The sequence below is a fragment of the Pan troglodytes genome, chromosome 19 (genome assembly GCF_028858775.2).
Source record: "Pan troglodytes isolate AG18354 chromosome 19, NHGRI_mPanTro3-v2.0_pri, whole genome shotgun sequence".
NCBI lineage: Eukaryota > Metazoa > Chordata > Mammalia > Primates > Hominidae > Pan > Pan troglodytes.
The window spans coordinates 52,587,784-52,607,987 of NC_072417.2; positions in this window are offsets into that span (position 1 = coordinate 52,587,784).

Here is a 20,204-nt window from a genome sequence, read left to right on the forward strand (position 1 = left end):
ACTGTCATGAGAAGACAGTGCAAAGCTACACACACCCAGACCACATAATATGAATATGATATAGAGTTTATTGGGGGCAAAGCCTATATGCGGTGAGGTCTCAGAGCACACAGCTATGCCCGAGTCAGCCTAAGCCACCAAGGATGACCCTGCAGTCAGACCACGTCTGGCTATTGACTCAGTGCAGTGAGAGGGACTGCACATTGAGCGACATGGAGATGGCTCAGCACACAAAGGTCAGCAAAGAGTTATTCCAGGACTTGAGGGTGGTGTGAAGTTAAGGTGACAATTAAATGAAGCAGGCTTATAGCAAACCAGGCTGTGTATTGTGAGTCAACATCAGGTGTGGGCTGGGAAATGGACCCAGGGTCTTGTTTCTTTGGAAATAATAATTTTTTGTTTGTTTGTTTTGAGATGGAGTCTCACTCTGTTGCCCAGGCTGGAGTGCAGTGGTGCCATCTTAGCTCACTGCAACCTCCGGCTCCTGAGTTCAAGCAATTCTCCTGCCTTAGCCTCCCCAGTAGCTTGGATTACAGGCAAGTGCCACCATGCCCGGCTAATTTTAGTATTTTTAGTAGAGATGAAGTTTCACCATGTTGGCCAGGCTGTTCTCAAACTCCTAACCTCGGGTGATCTACCCACCTCAGTCTCCCAAAGTGTTAGGATTACAGGCGTGAGCCCCTGCACCCAGCCTTTTATTCCTTTTTTAAGGCTGAATAATATTCAATTGTACATATATACCACATTTTGTTTATCCATTCACCTGCTGACAGACACATGTTGCTTTTGTGTTTTAGCTAGTGGGTCAAAGTTAATACTGCTATGACCATACAGGCACAAATATCTCTTCAAGACCTTACTTTCAATTCTTTTTTTTTTTTTTTTTTTTTTTTTGAGATGAAGTCTTGCTCTGTCACCCACGCTGGAGTGCAGTGGCATCATCTTGGCTCACTGCAACCTCAGCCTCCCTGGTTCAAGCGATCTCCTGCCTCAGCCTCCCAAGTAGCTGGGATTACAGGTGCACACCACCACACCCGGCTGATTTTTTTGTATTCTTAGTAGAGAAGAGGTTTCACCATGTTGGCCAGGTTGGTCTCGAGCTCCTGACCTCAAGTGATCTGCCCGTCTCAGCCTCCCAAAGTGCTGGGATTATGGGCGTGAGCCATCGCGCCCGGCCTTTTTTTTTTTTTTTTTTTTTTTGAGACAGAGTCTCACTCCATCACCCTGGCACAATCTCGGCTCACTGCAACCTCTGTCTCCCAGCTTCAAGCGATTCTCCTGCTTCAGTCTCCCAAGTAGCTGGGATTACAGGCACCCACCACCACACCTTGCTAATTTTTGTATTTTTAGTAGAGACAGAGTTTCACCATGTTGTCCAGGCTGGTCCTGAATGCCTGACCTCAGGTGATCCACCTGCCTTGGCCTCCCAAAGTGCTGGGATTACAGGCATGAGCTACCACACCTGGCCTTCTTCTTTCTTCTTTCTTCTTCTTCTTCTTCTTCTTTGTAGAGATGGGATCTCACTATGTTGCCCAAGCTGATCTCAAATTCCTGGACTCAGGCAATAATCCTCCCACCTCAGCCTCCCAAAGTGCTGGGATTTACAAGCATGATCCACTGTGCCTGGTGTTTATATATTTTTTAATTCATTAAAAAACGTTTTTTAATTCATTAAAAAACGTTTTTTAATTCATTAAAAAACGTTTTTTAATTCTTTTTTTCTTCTTTGAGATGGAGTCTCACTTTGCCACCCAGGCTGGAGTGCGGTGGCGTGATCTTGGCTCACTGCAACCTCCGCCCCCTGAGTTCAAGCGATTCTCCTGCCTCAGCCTCCCGAGTAGTTGGGGTTACAGGTGCCTGCCACACCGCGCCCAGCTAATTTTTGCATTTTTAGTAGAGATGGGGTTTCACCATCTTGGCCAGGCTGGTCTTGAACTCCTGACCTTGTGATCCACCCTTGGCCTCCCAAAGTGCTGGGATTGCAGGCGTGAGCCACCACGCCCGGACTTTGTTTTGTTTTTTAGAGACAGAGTCTCACTCAAGCTGGAGTACAGTGGTGAGATCATAACTCACTGTAATCTCAAACTTCTGGGCTCAAGGGTCTTCCCACTTCAGCCTCCTGAGTAGCTGGGACTACAAGCACACTGCCATGTGTTGGGATTCACTCAGGATGGTGGCAGAAATATTAAAGGGAAATATTAGGGAAAGTTACGGGGAATAGTCACAAACCTTTTGAAAGGCCGAAAGGTTACATAGCTTGTAATAATTGAACAGGCTGAACGCAGCTGGTTCTTATCTTAGAGCATTAGGTCACAGGGTAAATAATAGGGACAATAGATGCTTCCCCAGTTAAGTCTGTTTACCCTACTGCCATTAATTAACCTTTGAGCCAGATGGCGCTCTTGTGGGGAGGTCGACTAGGGATATTGCCCCCTAATGGTATTTACCTTAGACCTCGGTACCTGAGCTTTAATCATTCCTAGAACGACTCTCTTAACTGTGTTAATTATCCCCAAGTGTGTTTACTTAAAGCTTCTGTTGTTAATTGTATATCAAATAAATGCCTGGAGTGCGAGCTGCTCAGGGCAGGCTGCAGTGACAAACCTCTCTTGGTATGCAGGCGGTCGGACACTCAGCTGGATTGGCAAAACAGAATATCTGTGTGTCAGTGTACGTTTTATTCATCCATCGTTTGGGTCATGGTCTGCGGACAGACCCCTGCAGCTAATGCCCTCAAATATGAGGAGCAATACCTCAGCCATGCCCAGCTATCTTTTATTTTTTGTAGAGATGGGGTCTCCCTATATTGCCCAGGGTGGTCTTGACCTCTTGGCCTCAAGTGATCCTCCCACTTTGGCCTCTCAAAGTGCTGGAATTACAGGCGTGAGCTACGATGCTCAGCCCTCTGCTTTTAATTCCTGCTTTTATATAGCCAGAAGTGGAATTGCTGGATCATATGGTAATTCTATGTTTAGGTTTTTGAGAAACTGCCAAACTGTTTTCCATAGTGGTTGCACCAACAGTGTATTCCCACCAATGATGCACAAGGGTTCTGATTTTTCCACCACTTATTTTCTCACCAACATTTGTTACTTGTTTTTGTTTTTTTTTAAATAATAGCATCCTAATGAATATTAGAAGGGGTATCTCATTGTCATTTTAATTTGCTTTTTCTTCATTGTTGGTGATGTTGAGCATCTTTTCATGCATTTATTGGCCATTTATAATCTTTGGAGAATTGTCTATTAAAGTCCTTTGCTAAGGCTGTTACTCTTAAGAGCTGAGTTTGTCCTTTCTCCAGGGCTGCTATATCAGTAGTGATAGGCTAGGTTATCCTGCAGTAATGAAAAACTCTGCTATCTTAGTCACTTAAGACAACAAAGTGTATTTCTCACTAACAAGTCTACAAAGGGTCTTTCTCATTGTGGCGTTCCAGGTAACAGGTTGACAGTGACTACATATCCACCACATGTGCTTCCCCTGCTACCACATCACTGGGAAGGGGACATGTCACAGCATGCACTAGGTCTCAGAGCTCACTGCCAGTTACCAAAACAAGCCACACAGCTATGCTAACTTCAAAGTAACTTCAAAGGTGAAACTTAAAGGAAGCAGGGAAATGTCATCCTACCCCGAGCCTGGAAAACTAAGAAAGTGTGTTCCTGGACAGCTCTAATGAGCTCACATCTGCCTACACACTTCCTGTCACCTCTTTCTCCAGCCTCATCTGGGGGTTGGGCTGGAGTTGGGACCCTGAAGCAGAGCCATGTTAATCCTTACCAGAATCTCGTTTCTTCCTTGGCTACCAATCTTTGAAGTTTATTGCATAAGATTATATCCCCTTCTTTGGTTGCCACAGAATTTTTAGCCATTTCCTCCTATATTTTGGTAACTTTAGTACATTTCAGATGAGGAAGATTTTGGGCCCTGCTTTATCTTCCTTTTTTTTTTTTTTTTTTTGGAAACAGAGCCTCTCTGTCTCAAATAAACAAACAAAAACAAAACAAAAACTCCACTCACCTGGGCTGGAGTGCAGTGGCACAATCTCGGCTCACTGCAGCCCCGACCTCCCGGGTTCAAGCGATTCTCCCGCCTCAGCCTCTTGAGTAGCTGGGATTACAGGCGGTGCCACCACACCCGGCTACTTTTTATATTTTTAGTAAAGACGGGGTTTCACCACGTTGGCCAGGCTGGTCTCAAACTCCTGACCTCAAGTGTTCCGCCGCGTTGGCCTCCCATAGTGCCAGGATTACAGGCATGAGCCATCGCGCCCGACCCTCTCGCTCAATTTTAATAGAAACACTGCAAAGCCAAGGTTTCTGTGTAAGTTCTATCAACTCCTGACCAAGAAACCTATTTAAAAGAAACGCACAGTTGACATTCATTAAATGTTTATTGTGTAACAGGCTCCGAACTTGTCGTTTACATTCATGATCTCGTTTAACCCTCACCGCAAACCCATGAGGTAAGTACCTTTTACCCATTTTGTACGTGGGGAAACTATGGCTGAGATCCAAGGCTGAATGCCTGGTGAGCACTGTAGCCTGTGTTCCAGCAGAGCCTATCCAACTCCAGGGCTGGCCCTGCTCCAGAATAAGCAGAAAGGACCTCCAACATTGTGCTGGGCATTAAGGATGACTTGGTTTGGCCTGACTGACGCTCTGCTCTGGATTCCTCTCCACTTTCTTTTTCTTTTTTTTCCCCCCCACAGCACCCATGTTTTAAAATTTATTTTGAGACCAAGTTATGAGACTGGCTAATTTCTGTATGCTTTGGTAGAGACAGGGGTCTCGCCATATTGCCCAGGCTGGTCTCGAACTCCTGGTCTCAAGCGATCCACCGCCTCGGCCTCCGGAATAGTTGGGACTACAGGCGTGAGCCCTGCACCCGGCCCAAAGTCTCTTTAGTAAGAGGGTAGGATCGGGCCTAGCTTTTGCAGCCGCGCTGGCCCTTTGGCCTCTGGGGCTCTCAAACTCCCAGCCCTCGGGGGAGACACAGGGCTTAGTGGCTGTGCGGGCTTCCCCAGGCCTGGGGGAAAAGCGGGTCCACCTCTGGCCCTGGCGAGGACCCAAGACCTGGACGGGGGCCATGGCGTGGGGGAGGCCAGGACATCCGCGGAAGGCGGGGACCTCGCCCGGACGCCGCACGCAGCTGTGGCCCCTCCATGCCACCCGTCCTGGGCCCCATAGCCATGGCTGTTTTGTTTTCCCAGCCAAGGAGCTTCATCTTCCAGACGACGCGGGAAAGGGACGGGGCTTGGCGGGACCCGGAAAGAGCCTCTTCGACTGGAGCGGGCAGTGGCGAAGCCGGCTAGTGAGGGCGGAGCCCTGGGCGGCGGGATCCACAGGCCGCAGACATCCCGACCCCCGGCTCCCGGCGCCGGTCCTTCCGGTCCCAGGGCACCCCCTGCTGGCTAGGTGCGGAAAGCCCCTCCACTTTCCCGTGTCTGGCCAACACTTGACAGTCAAGTGGAAAATGTAGGCTCTAGTTTGTAAATAGATCCATGTTAAACCTATCCTTGAATTTGTATTCTGATCTTTTAGTTATTAATTCCCATGTAAAACAGGTTTTAACTGGGATTAGGCTTTAGTGTGGTCTTTGGCGGTCTCAGGATCCCTGGAAACGTGTGGCATGTGCATTTCTTAGAGTGTCTGTTGTTTCATCACATCTTAAAATGAGTCCATGACCCAAAGTATTAATTGCTAGCATAAAACATCTAAATGTTTTTGTTCAAAACTCCAAGGAATTCTGCTTTATTCTGTTAAAAGCAGCCTCCAGTTTGAGGCTCAATTTCTGCGCACACAGTTCGGTACTACATATATCCTCTAGGTGGCAGCATAACCCTCAATATAAAAACCCATTCTGAGCCCCGCGCGGTGGCGCGCCTGGAATCCCAGCTGCAGCTACTCTGGAGGATCGCTAGAGCCCAAGAGCTGATGCAATGCGCCAGGACTGCACCTGTGAACAGCCACTGGCACTCCAGCCTGGGCAGCAGCGAGACCCCGTCAATAAACAAACAAACCACCCGATTAGGCGCGGTGGCTCACTTCTGTAATCCCAGCACTTTGGGAGGCCCAGGCGGGTGGATGGCTTAAGCCCAGGAGCTCGAGACCAGCCTGGGCAGCATATAGAGACCTCATCTCTACAAAGAATTAAAAAATTAGCTGGACATGGTGGCACGCGCCTGTGGTCCCAGCTACTCGGGAGGCTGAGGTGGGAGGGCCACCTGAGCCCAGTTTGGAGGCTGCAGTGAGCCGCAATCGCATCACTGCACTCCAGCCTGGGCAACAGAGCCATACTGTCTCAAAAATAAATAAGTAAATAAATAAATAAAACATAAAAACTATTTTGGGATCCTGACCCTGTGGTCTTTGAACTTCTCTCTTTTCTTTCTTTTTTTTTTCTTCTTCCTTCCTTCCTTTTCTTTTTCTTTCTTTCTTTCTTCCTTCTCTTTCTTTCTTTCTTTCTTTTCTTTTCTTCTTTCCCTTTTTTCCTTCTTTTTGAGAGAGGGTCTCATTGTCACCCAGGGTAGAGTGAGAGGCACTATTACTGCAGCCTTGAACTCCTGGGCTCAAGCGATCTTCTTACCTCAGCCTCCCGAGTAGCTAGGACTACAGCTGCATGCCAGCACACCTGACAATTAATTTTTTTTTTTGAGACGGAGTCTCGCTCTCTCCCAGTCTGGAGTGCAGTGGCGCAATCTCGGCTCACTGCAAGCTCCGCCTCCCGGGTTCACGCCATTCTCCGGCCTCAGCCTCCCGAGTAGCTGGGACTACAGGCGCCCACCACCACGCCCGGTTAATTTTTTGTATTTTTTAGTAGAGATGGGGTTTCACCGTGTTAGCCAGGATGGTCTCCATCTCCTGACTTCGTGATCCACCTGCCTCGGCCTCCCAGAGTGCTGGGATTACAGGCGTGAGCCACTGCGTCTGGCCAAAAAAAATTTTTTTTTTATAGAGACAGGGTCTCGCTATGTTGCTCAGGCTGGTCTCAAACTCCTGGGCTAAGGCACCCTCTCGCTTCAGCCTCCCAAAGTGTTGGGATTACAGATGTGAGCCACCAGGCCTGGCCTGGCCTGAATTTTCTTTTTTCTTTTTTTTTTTTCTTTCTTTTTTTCTTTTCTTTCTTTTTTTCTTTTTTTTTTGAGACAGAGTCTTGCTCTGTCTCCCAGGCTGGAGTGCAGTGGCCTGCTCTCACTCGCTGCAACCTCCCCCTCCCGGATTCAAGCAATTCTCCTGCCTCAGCCTCCCGAGTAGCTGGGATTATAGGCATGCGCCACCATGCCCGGCTAATTTTTGTGTTTTTAGTAGAGACGGGGTTTCACCATGTTGGCCAGGCTGGTTTCGAACTCCTGACCTCATGATCTGCCTGCCTCGGCCTCTCGAAGTGTTGGGATTACAGGCGTGAGCCACCGCGACCAACCGAATTTTCTTAGCACTTTTCTTTTTAAATGCCAAAGGATGGAACCCAGAACTGTGAGCTTCCTTCAGCTCTGTCAGTGGCTTATCTCAACATGAGCTAAGTGTACAAAGGTGCTCTTCCTATCTTACTGCTGTGATCGTTGGTCCCATGTTTTGACTGCTGGATTGATTTCAGTAAGGACTCAGGGTATAGATTCTAGCCTTCCTTGAAGGACAGATGTCCTCTCAACTAAACTAGAAGCACACTATAACTCTACAATTTTTGAATTCTTTTTTTTTAAATTTTTTTTTTGAGATGGAGTCTCACTCTGTCACCCAGGCTGGAGTGCAGTGGCATGATTTCGGCTCACTGCAACCTCTGCCTCCCGGGTTCAAGCGATTCTCCTGCCTCAGCCTCCCAAGTAGCTGGGACTAGAGGTGTGTGCCACCACGCCCGGATAATTTTTGTATTTTTAGTAGAGACGGGGTTTCACCATGTTGGTCAGGCTGGTCTCGATCTGCTGACCTCGTAATTCTCCTGCCTTGGCCTCCCAAAGTGCTGGGATTACAGGCGTGAACCACCGCGCCCAGCCCTGGCCCTCTTTTTTTTTTTTTTTTTTTTCGAGGTGGAGTTTCGCTCTTGTTGCCCAGGCTGGAGTGCAGTGGTGCGTTCTCGGCTCACTGCAACCTCTGCCTCCCGGGTTCAAGTGATTCTCCTGCCTCAGTCTCACGAGTAGCTGGGATTACAGGTGTCCGCCACCACCCCCAGCTAATTTTCTGTATTTTTAGTAGAGATGGGGTTTCACCATGTTGGCCAGGTTGGTCTCGAACTCCTGACCTCAGGTGATCTACCTGCCTCGGCCTCCCAAAGTGCTAGGATTATAGGTGTGAGCCACCACACCCGGCCCCCATTTTTGTATTCTTAGTCTCTGGAGCACAGTTGGTTGAACAAATGAATGAATGAATGTATTACCACAAGGACTACACAAGGCTAGGCATTGCCTGGCTTGGAAAGAGTCTTTAAATTGCTATTATTTATGGAAACTTCAGTGCACCAGCCAGATTTCTTGGTTGCAAGCAACAGAAATAAACTCTAGCTCTCTTTTTTTTTTGAGACGGAGTCTCATTCTGTCACCCAGGCTGGAGTGCAGTGGCACGATCTCGACTCACTGCAAGCTCCGCCTCCTGGGTCCACGCCATTCTCCTCCTGCCTCAGCCTCCCCAGTAGCTGGGACTACAGGCACCCACTACCACGCCCAGCTAATTTTTTTGTATTTTTAGTAGAGACGGGGTTTCACCGTGTTAGCCAGGATGGTCTCGATCTCCTGACCTTGTGATCCACCTGCCTCGGCCTCCCAAAGTGCTGGAATTACAGGTGTGAGTCACCACGCCTGGCCAACTCTGGCTCTCTTAAGCATAAAGGGAGTTTATTGGAATGGCATGGCAGTAGAATCATGAGAGTTTGTCTTAGTTCGTTTTCTATTGTTTATAACAGAATATCTGAAACTGGGTAATTCATAAAGAAAAGGCATTTATTTCTTACAGTTACAGAGGCTGAGAAGTACAAGGTTGAGGAGCTGTATCTGGTGAGAGCCTTCTTGTTGGTGGGGACTCTCTGCAGAGCCCATAGGCAGTGTAAGATATCACATGGTGAAGGGGCGACCATGCTAGCTCAGGTCTTAATTCTTCCTCTTATAAAGCCACTGATGCCACTCCCATGACAACTCATTAATCCATTAATCCACTCATGAGGTCAGAGCTCTCATGATCCAGTCACTGCTTAAAGCCCCATCTCAATATTGCCACTTTGGAGATTAAGTTTCAAAATCAGTTTGGCAGGGGACAAACATTCAAATCATAGCAGGGTTCAAAAGCGGGTTCAGACAGTTTTCAAAATTTGTTTTAATTAAAACAATTAAAAATTTAAAAAAGTTAAAAAAAATGAAAAGAAGCAGGTTCAGCACACAGGCAAAGGAAGCCCTGGAGGGACAAGAAGTAGGAAGAACAACCACCACCTTTGAGCATGAAAAGTCTGGCCAGGGCCCACCACTGTCGCTGTCCACCTCCACAGCTGTGGTAAAAGTCCTAATTTGGGCTGTTCTCTCACCTTTGCATCATATGTTTGCCTTTGCATCATATATCAAAGGGTGGATTGACCCTTTGACAGAAGCTAAGTCACATTCCAAAGCCCCAGCTGCCAAAGTGTGAGTGGGGGAGGATCTCCCCAATGCAACTCCCTGGCAGAGGAAGTACCCTGCATCCTGCCACTCACACACTGGAGCGTCCCCCAGCCAGCTGAGCAGGCTTCACAGGGGTGTGGCCATCCGCCTGCTCCGGGCAAGTACTGTACAGTCCTTCAGTCCTTGCTGCCAGCCTCTGCATCGGTAGTTTTTTGTTTGTTTGTTTGTTTTTTTAAATCAGCGCTCATTTCTTCTTTTTGACTTCTTGGACTAGTCATGAAGATTGCAGGCATTCTTGGCCTGTCTTTTAGTAGGAATGTTTCTAATGTTTCACCATGGAGTGTTAAGGTTTACTGAAGGCTTCTGGTAGATTATCTATTTAGTTTGAGGGTCTTCCTTGGATTCCTAAACTCACTAAGAGTTTTCTTTTGAGATGGAGTCTCACTCTGTTACCCAGGCTGGAGTGCAATGGCATGATCTTGGCTCACTGCAACCTCCGCCTCCTGGGTTCAAGCCATTCTCCTGCCTCAGCCTCCCAGGTAGCTGGGACTACAGGCATGCACCACCACACCCGGCTAATTTTTGTATTTTCAGTAGAGATAGGGTTTCACCATGATGGCCAGGCTGGTCTCGAACTCCTGACCTCAAGTGATCCGCCCACCTCGTCCTCCCAAAATGCTGGGATTATAGATGTCAGCCACCTCGCCCGGCCACCACCTCGCCCGGCCACTAAGAGTTTTTGAAAACAGAAATCAGTATGTATTTTATCAAATGATTTAGAGTACAAAATTTTCCTCTCTTAATGTGTTATGACAACAGAGAATGACCTTGAAAAATTTTCTAATGTAGAACCAGTCCTGCATTTCTGAGATTAATTCATTCAACAAGTCATTCATTCAACAAATATTTATTGAATGCTTATTATGTACAAGTAGTGTTCTCAGCACTAGGAGGAGGAACAAAAGAGAATCAACAGAACAGCAATGAATAAAACAGAATCAAAATTCCTGGGCCATACCACCCTGAACAGGCCTGATCTCCCCTGCTCTCAGAAGCTAAGCAGGGTTGAGCCTGGTTAGTACTTGGATGGGAGGACTAGAGTGCCTACCTGCAGGAAGTATCCATTCTAGTTGGGGGGAAACGGAGAACTTTCGTTAAAACAATGTAAAGTATTCTGGAGAAAAATAAAACTTGGAAAGGGAATATGAAGAGAAGTGTGTTTGTGTGATTTTTTTTTCTTTTTTTTTTTTGAGATGGGGTCTTGCTCTGTCACCCAGGCTGGGGTGTTGTGGCGTGATCTTGGCTCACTGCACCTCCTCTGCCTTCTGGGTTCAAGCGATTCTCCTGCCTCAGCCTCCTGAGTAGCTGAGATTACAGGTGTGTGCCACTACACCTGGCTACTATTTGTATTTGTAGTAGAGACGAAGTTTCACCATGTTGGCCAGGCTGGTCTCGAACTCCTGACCTCAGGTGATCCACCCACCTTGGCCTCCCAAAGTGCTGGGATTACAGGTGTGAGCCACCATGTCCGGCCTGAAGTGTGTTTGAGTGATTTTTAAACATGGTGGTCAGGAAGGAAGTGCAGGAGAGAGCCAGGTGATTTCCTGGAAAAACATTCCAGACAGAGGGGACAGCAAATACAAAGGTTCTAAAGAAGCAAAATCTGGGCTGTTCAGGAAACAGAAAGGACAGCTGCAGAGCTGGAGTGGAGTGAGCAAGGGGAAAGAAGTGGGAGGTGATAATAGGCAGATCATGTAGGTCACTGGAAAGACTCTGGCTTTTAATCTGACAGATTAAAACGGGAATCATGACAGGGTTTTGAGCAGAGCAGGGACAGGATGGGAATTACACTTTAAAAGGATCCCTCTGACTGCTCTGTGGAGACTATGCTAAGGTGGAGTGAAAACAGAACCAAAGAGACCAGTGAGGAGAATGCTGCAGTGATTCAGGTGAGAGAGGAAGATGGCCTGGACCAGGGGGTAACAGGGGAGATGATGAGAGCTAACTGGATTTGGGGGTCGACTGGATCTGCAGAAAGATTGGATAGGGTGTGTAATAGAGAAGAGTCAAGAATGACTTCAAAGTTTTTGCCTCCTAATGTTAGATTGGACATTAAGATGGTGGAGACTGCAGGAAAGCAAGTTTAGGGAGAAAAGTAGGAATTGACTTTTGAGCATATTGCCCATTTGAGATACTATTTATGAGAGCTGGATTTATGAGTATGGAGTTCTGAGGAGAACTCCCACACAGCAAGAGATAGAAACATGGGAGTCATCGGCTGGGCACGGTGGCTCACACCTATAATCCCAGCACTTTGGGAGGCCGAGATGGGCGGATCACGAGGTCAGGAGATCGAGACCATCCTGGCTAACATGGTGAAACCCCATCTCTACTAAAAATACAAAAAAATTAGCCAGGCGTGGTGGTGGGTGCCTGTAGTCCCAGCTACTGGAGAGGCTGAGGCAGGAGAATGCTGTGAACTTGGCAGGTGGAGCTTGCAGTGAGCCGAGATCGCGCCACTGCACTCCAGCCTGTGGGACTGAGCGAGACTCCGTCTCCAAAAAAAAAAAGAGAAATATGGGAGTCATCAGTCTACCGATGGTATTTAAAGCCATGAGGCAGGAGGAGTTTATGAGGGGAGCAAGTATAGGTAGAGAGGCCGTCTTAAGACTGCACTCTGGGCCGGGTGCGGTGGCTCATGCCTGTAATCTCAGCACTTTGGGAGGCCGAGGCGGGCGGTTCACGAGTTCAGGAGTTTGAGACCAGCGTGGCCAATATAGTAAAACCCTGTCTCTACTAAAAATACAACAATTTGCTGGGCATGGTGGCATGTGCCTGTAGTCCCGGCTACTTGGGAGGCTGAGGCAGGAGAATCGCTTGAACCCAGGAGGCAGAGGTTGCATGAGCTGAGACCTCGCCATTGCACTCCAGCTTGGGTGACAGACGAGACTGCGTCTCAAAAAAAAAAAAAAAAAAAAGACTGTACTCTGGGGCACTTCAAGGTCAAGAGATCAGGAGGATGAGGAAGAACCGGCAAAGGAGACTGAATCTGTGCAGCCAGAAGCAGCAGGAGAATCAGAGGAATATGCTGAGAAAAGTTTTCTATTTTGTCTTTTTGAGACAGGGTCTCGCTGTCACTCAGGCTGGAGTGCAGTGGTGCAATCATGGCTCACTGCAGCCTTGATTTCCCAGGCTCAAGTCATCCTACTGCCTCAGCCTCCTAAGTAGATGGGACTACAGGTGCATGCCATCACACCGGCTACTTTTTAGTTTTTGTAGAGATAGGGTCTTGCCATGTTGCCCAGGCTGATCTTGAACTCCTGGGCTCTCATGATCCTCCCGCCTTGGCCTCCCAAAGTGTTGGGATTACAGGTGTGAGCCACCACGCCTGGCTGAGAAAAGTATTTTTAAGAAGAGGGAGTGATCAGCCAGGTCAAATGCTGCTGAAAGACTGAATAAAATTAAGAACTGAACATTCACCATTGGATGTGGCAGTGCAGAGGTCATTTCATGGAGTAACTGGGGTGAGAGTCTGTGGGAAGGACTCAGCAGAGAACGGGAGAAGATAAATGGAGTCAGCACATGGACACAATGCTTTGAGAAGTTTTGCAGAGAATGGAAAGAAACAAATAGGATAGTAGCTGGGGGAGGAGAGAGGCTAAGTGACTTTACCACATGGGAGAAACGTCACTAAATATATATATTGTTGGGAGTGACCCAGTGAGGGGAGGGACTGATGGTGCAAGGGAGCAGGGGAGCTGCTGGGGCCCTGCCTGAGAAGCTGCAGGTGGTGGATCCAGAGCTCCAGGGGAGACCTGGCTTTGGCTCGGAGCCTGGACCGTCCATCCATGGTGAGAGGAGAGGACACAGAATTGGGGCACAATTCTGTGGGTGGGTGGTTTTGCCCGTGCGGGGAGGCGGAGGTTCACTCTTAAATGCTTCTCCTGGTTTCTCAATGATTAGAAGTGAGGTCAGCAGCTGAGGCTAAGGATGGAGGAGGAAGTGTTGGAGGTTTGAGGAAAGAGGAGAATGTCTGAATAGCTTTTCTGGAGAGAAAGCGAGAGAGAGAGAAAGAGAGAGAATGGTCAACAGCAACATAGTAGGATTTTTAGGAAGCAAAAAGGGCTGCGTAATCATGAATTTTGAAGCGAGATTGTTTTTTCTCCAGACACACTGAGCTGAATGGGTGCTGGCTCCAGTTTGTAAACGTTTGCTCTTTTTATTGACCTTTTGCACAGAACCAATATTTTGCTTTAGGCCAGGCGTGGTGGTGCCTGCCTGTAATCCCAGCACTTTGAGAGGCCGAGGTGGGCGGATCACCTGAGATCAGGAGTTTGAGACCAGCCTAACAAATATGGTGAAACCCCGTCTCTAATAAAAATACAAAAATTAGCTGGGCCAGGTGGCGCGCACCTGTAGTACCAGCTACTCAGGAGGCTGAGGCAGGAGAATTGCTTGAACCCGGGAGGCAGAGGTTGCAGTGAGCCAAGATCGCATCACTGCACTCCAGCCTGGGCGACAGAGCAAGACTCCATCTCAAAAAAACCAACAAAAAAAATTGCTTTATTGACCAGGTAAAACATCCTCCCTTTAACTTCTGCCTTTATTAATTATTTCTTTAAAGTCTCCCAGCTTTGAGAGTTGAACATTTGGTTTCTTTATTATCAGGGTTCTTTTTTTCCTTTTTTTTTCTTTTTTTTGAGACAGAGTCTTGCTCTGTCGCCCAGGCTGGAGTGCAGTGGTGGGATCTCGGCTCACTGCAAGCTCCTCCTCCCAGGTTCACTCCATTCTCCTGCCTCAGCCTCCCGGGTAGCTGGGACTACAGGCGCAGGCCACCACACCCAGCTAATTTTTTGTGGTTTTTTTTTTTTTTTTTTTGAGATGGAGTCTCACTGTGTCACCCAGGCTGTTGCCCAGGCTGGAGTGCAGTGGCACGATCTCGGCTCACCGCAACCTCCGCCTCCCGGGTTCAAGCGATTCTCCTGCCTCAGCCTCTGAGTAGCTGGGATTACAGGCGCCCACCACCACGCCCAGCTAATTTTTGTATTTGTAGAAGAGACGAGGTTTCACCATGTAGGCCAGGCTGGTCTCAAACCCCTGACCTCAGGTGATCCACCTGCCTCAGCCTCCCAAAGTGCTGAGATTACAGGCATGAGCCACTGTGCCTAGCTAATTTTTTGTATTTTTAGTAGAGACAGGGTCTCACCATGTTAGCCAGGATGGTCTCGATCTCCTGACCTCATGATCCACTTGCTTCGGACTCCCAAAGTGTTGGGATTACAGGTGTTAGCCACCACACCCGGCCTCTTTCTTATTTTCAAGTAAATTCACATACAGTAATACATTTTCCTTTGAGTCGCTTTTTGCCAACATCTCGAAGGGTTTGAGAGATACTTTTCATGTTGAAATTTCTTTCTCTCTTTCTTTTTTTTTTAAATAAATAGAGACAGGGTCTGTCTCTGTCACCCATGCTGGTCCTGAACTCCTGGGCCCAAGTGATCCTCCCACGCCTCAGCCTCCTGAAGTGCTGAGATTACAGGTGTGAGCCATTGTGCCCGGCCTCATGTTGAAATTTCTATCTAGGTGGGGTGCGGTGGCTCATGCCTGTAATCTGAGCACTTTGGGAGGCTGAGGCAGGTGGATCACTTGAGGTCAGGAGTTTGAGACCAGCCTGGCCAACATGGTGAAACACCATCTCTACTAAAAATATAAAAACTAGCTGGGTCTGGTGGTGGGCGCCTGTAATCCTAGCTACTTGGGAGGCTGAGACAGGAGAATTGCTTGAATCCAGGAGATGGAGGTTGCGGTGAGCTGACATAGTCCCACTGCACTCCAGCCTCGGCGACAGAGTGAGACTCCGTCTCAAAAAAAAAAACACCAAAATTTCTATCTAAAGAGTTTGTATTTTTTTTTTTTGAGATGGAGTCTCGCTTTGTCACCCAGGCCGAAGTGCAGTGGCACGATTTTGGCTCACTGCAATCTTCGTCTCCCTGGGTTCAGTGATTCTCCTGCCTCAGCCTCCCAAGTGGCTGGATTACAGGCACACATCACTATGCCTGGCTAATTTTTGTATTTTTAGTGGAAACGGGGTTTCACCATATTGGCCAGGCTGGTCTCGAACTCCTGATCTTGTGATCTGCCCGCCTTGGCCTCCCAAAGTGCTAGGATTACAGGCGTGAGCCACCGCCTAGACTTTGTAATTTTGATGTTTATTTCCTCTTTCCTCTCTGACTTGAGTACTTTATTTTGTTAAGTTGTGGTTAATTTCTAATTTTATTTTATTGGGGGTCAGTGAGTATGGTCTGTGAGATTGTTGCTTTTTGGTATTTTTTGAGATTTTTTGGATTTTCTTTCTAATTTTTTGGAGATTTTTTTGGTCTAATATTTGGGAATGCATATAGCACTGTAAACTTATCCTCTAAACATATAGCAATGAAATATAAAAAAAGCAAAATTGGCTGGGCACAGTGGCTCACGCCTGTAATCTCAGCACTTTGGGAGGCCGAGGTGGGCAGATCACGAGGTCAGGAGTTCAAGACCAGCCTGGCCAACATGGTGAAACCCTGTCTCTACTAAAAGATAAAAAAAATTAGCTGGGCGTGGTGGTGCCTGTCTGTAATCCCAGCTACTTGGGAGGCTGAGGCAGATGAATCGCTTGAACCCAGGAGGCGGAGGTTGCAGTGAGCCGAGATGGCGTCATTGTACCACAGCCTGGGTGACAGGGCAAGACTCCATCTCAAAAAAAAAAAATTAAAAAAATTAAAAAACAGCAAAATTTACTTTGTAAGTAGACTCAAAGACATGAAATGTATCTCCATGGACTAAGATATAGGGACAGAAATGCAAAGTGGGGAGTTGGCCTGAAGAGGTTAAAGCTCTGGACTCCAAGTCTGGAATCAGGTAGGGAATGCTGGGAGTTTGACTCTGGGTAATAGGAACTGAAACAGCCCACGGAAGACGGCAGTAGACCTGAGGCAGGATTCCTGGTTACGCTTTTAGGGAGTGGGAGGGTGGGGAACTGAGCTAAGTATAGTGACTGAAGGGGTCCCAGAGACCCGGTGGAGAGAACGGTAGCATTGCTGGGCAGGGCGGATCAAGGCTGCCCAGTTGAAATAAGCCTGCAAATAGAAACTCCAAATTCAACAATCCAAAGACAAGCACACTATAAGTAGGGTGACCGTATCTCCTGCTTTCCCAGAAATAATCTCAGTGCACAATGCTAGTCCCAGCATCATACTACTGTCAGCCTCTTTCATTCTTACAGTATCCTGGTTTGGATGATCAATTACATGGTCACCTAACATATGAAATTAAAGTAGTAGAACAAGGCTGGGCATGGTGGCTCACGCTTATAATCCTAGTAATTTGGGAGGCTGAGGTAGGAGGATTACTTGAGGCCAGGAGTAGGAGGCCAGCCTGGGCAACATATGGAGACCCTGTCTCTACAAAAAAATTAAAATTAACTGGGCATGGTGGCATGTGCCTGTAGTCCCAGCTACTCAGGAGGCTGAGGCAGGAGGATCACTTGAGCCCAGGATTTGGAGGTTATAGTCAGCCATGATTGCACCACCGCACTCCAGCCTGGTCAACAAAGCGAGACTCTGTCTCTAAAAAAATTAAAAAGTGGCAGGTGCCTGTAATCCCAGCTACTCGGGAGGCTGAGGCAGGAGAATTGCTTGAACCCAGGAGACGGAGGTTGCAGTGACCTGAGATCGTGCCACTGCACTCCAGCCTCCAGAAGTGACACAGCGAGACTCCATCTCAAACATAAAAATAAAATAAAATAAAATAAATAGTCTGAAGAAAAGAATTGAAAATGGACTTCTTGTGTAGATATGGGGATCTTACAAATTATCCAAGAGTACCAAGAAATATAAGAAACACAAACATAAGCACTATCTTTATTAAAACTACAGATTAAAACTCCAAACCATGCCAGGCGCGGTGGCTCACGCCTGTAATCCCAGCACTTTGGGAGGCTGAGGCAGGTGGATTACCTGAGGTCAGGAGTTCAAGACCACCCTGGCCAACATGGTGAAACCCCATCTCTACTAAAAATACAAAAATTAGCCGGGTGTGGTGGCACGCGCCTGTAATCCCAGCTACTCAGTAGGCTGAGGCAGGAGAATCGCTCGAACCTGGGAGACAGAGGTTGCAGTGAGCCGAGATTATGCCACTGCTCTCCAGCCTGGGTGACAGAGTGAGACTCTGTCAAAAACAAAAAACAAAAACCAAAAAACTCCAAATCATAAACCAGGTGGAGGCTGACAGAGGTACTTGAGATTAAGCAGGAGAAAACCAGAGCTCTTGTGAAGAGCCAGCCGAGCTCACTAGCAAGATGGGGGCTGACCTGGGAATAGGGTGCTTTACACATCTTAGAAGAACACTGAAATAACGTATTAGAACAAATGTTTTCAACTTAAGAAAAATTACCAGATAGAAAGAGGAATTGAGGCTGGGCATGGTGGCTCACGCCTGTAATCCCAGCACTTTGGGAGGCTGAGGCAGGTGGATCACTTGAGGTTAGGCGTTCAAGACCAGCCTGGCCAACATGGTGAAACCCTGTCTCTACTAAAAAGACAAAAATTAGCCAGGCATGGTGCCACGCGCCTGTAGTCCCAGCTACTTGGGAGGCTGAGGCAGGAGAATTGCTTGAACCCATGAGGCAGAGGTTGCAGTAAGCTGAGATTGCAGTGAGACTCTGTCTCAAAAAAAAAAAAAAAAAGAATTAAATCTATAGAGTCAATCTATTGTGTCCCAGGAAATATTGGCCCAGAATAATAATTCCAAAATGTATAACAGTGAGATTTCTGGATTTCATAGACAAAGAGATAATTCTTGGAGTATCATGGCAATTACTTCACTTCTTTGTTTTTTTTTGTTGTTTTTTTGAGACGGAGTCTCGCTCTGTCGCCCAGGCTGGAGTGCAGTGGCGCGATCTCAGCTCTCTGCAAGCTCCTCCTCCCAGGTTCACGCCATTCTCCTGCCTCAGCCTCCCGGGTAGCTGGGATTACAGGCGTCCGCCACCATGCCCGGCTAACTTTTTGTACTTTTAGTAGAGCCGGGGTTTCACCATGTTAGCCAGGATGATCTCGATCTCCTGACCTCGTGATCCACCTGTCTCGGCCTCCCAAAGTGTTGGGATTACAGGCATGAGCCACGGTGTCCGGCCGGCAATTACTTCATTTCTGAAGAAAAATAAACCAGGCTGACTTCTGGTTTCATTACAGCAACACTCAATTCTAGAAGACAATACTTATACATTCTTCAATAAATAAAGTATAACCCAAGAGTTTATACTCAAACTTTTACAGGATAAAGGCAACAAATATTTTTAAACATGAAAAACTCAGGGAATATAATTTTCATAAGTTATTATTGTTATTTTAAAGAGATAGGGTCTCACTTTCTTGCCCAGACTGGAGTGCAGTGGCACAATCACAGGTCACTGCAGCCTCAAACTTCTGGGCTCTAGCAATCCTCTTGCCTCAGCCTCCTGAGTAGCTCGGACTATAGGCACACGCCACTACGTCTGGCTAAATTTTAAAATTTTTTGTAGAGACAAGGTCTCACTATGTTGCTCAGGGTGGTCTTGAACTGCTGGCTTCAAGCGATCCTTCTACCTCTTGTCTCCCAAAGTGCTGGGATTACAAACGTGAGCCACCACACTCTGCTCTATAAATTATTCTTGAAGAAACTAAAGCAGGATCATAACTTACCACAAAATGGGTTGGGGAAAAAACTATGGCAAAATAACTGTTAATAATACTTCTGAATCTTTTAACTGTAGGAGTGGAACTAAAATAAACGTGGGATTATGGTTACACAGCAGAATGTATGATTTTATAAACCTGCTAACGTGGAAATGGTATAATTAACATCTTTTATATCTAGGAATCCAAATATCTCATTCAAAGCTGATTTAAAAATCAAGTGATAAAGATATTTATAAATGTAGTTAATTAAAAAAGCAAATACTAAAGAAGGATAAAATCATTTACATTAGGTGAGGAGAAGAAAAGGGGTAAAGAAAAAAGAGGGAAATTACAATGTCATTTTTATTCAGAATAGGGAGTTAACAGACAGTCTGAAGAAACTGAGGACGATGTGTATTGCGGAGTATGATAATAAGGCAACTCCCTGAATAAAAATACAAACCTTCCAAATTATCAGAAGAAACACAAAACACAATAAACACAAAATATGCAATGCAAGAGTGAAAAAAGGACCAAAAGGGCTATGAAACAGCATAATATAGCTGTCACATGAATAGGGCTCAACTCATCTATGGCAAGATAAAGATTTTCAGATTCAATCACAAAGCAAAACTTAGTGCTCTAATTCAAGGGATTACCTAAAATAAAGGGTTCAGAAAAGATGAAAACAGCAAAGGTTGTTTGGGGTAACAAACAAAATTCAGCAGGGTTGTTAAAATATCAGACAAAGTTAAATTCAGGGCAAAGTTTGAACACATTAAATGAGACAAGGAAGGTCATTTTATGATGAAATGGGAAAATTCCCAAGAATATAAGACAAATGAATATTTATGCACAAGTAACATGGTACTATTTATAAAGCAGGACTTCAGAGAAATAAGGAGAAATAAAAACACAATAGTAGCAAA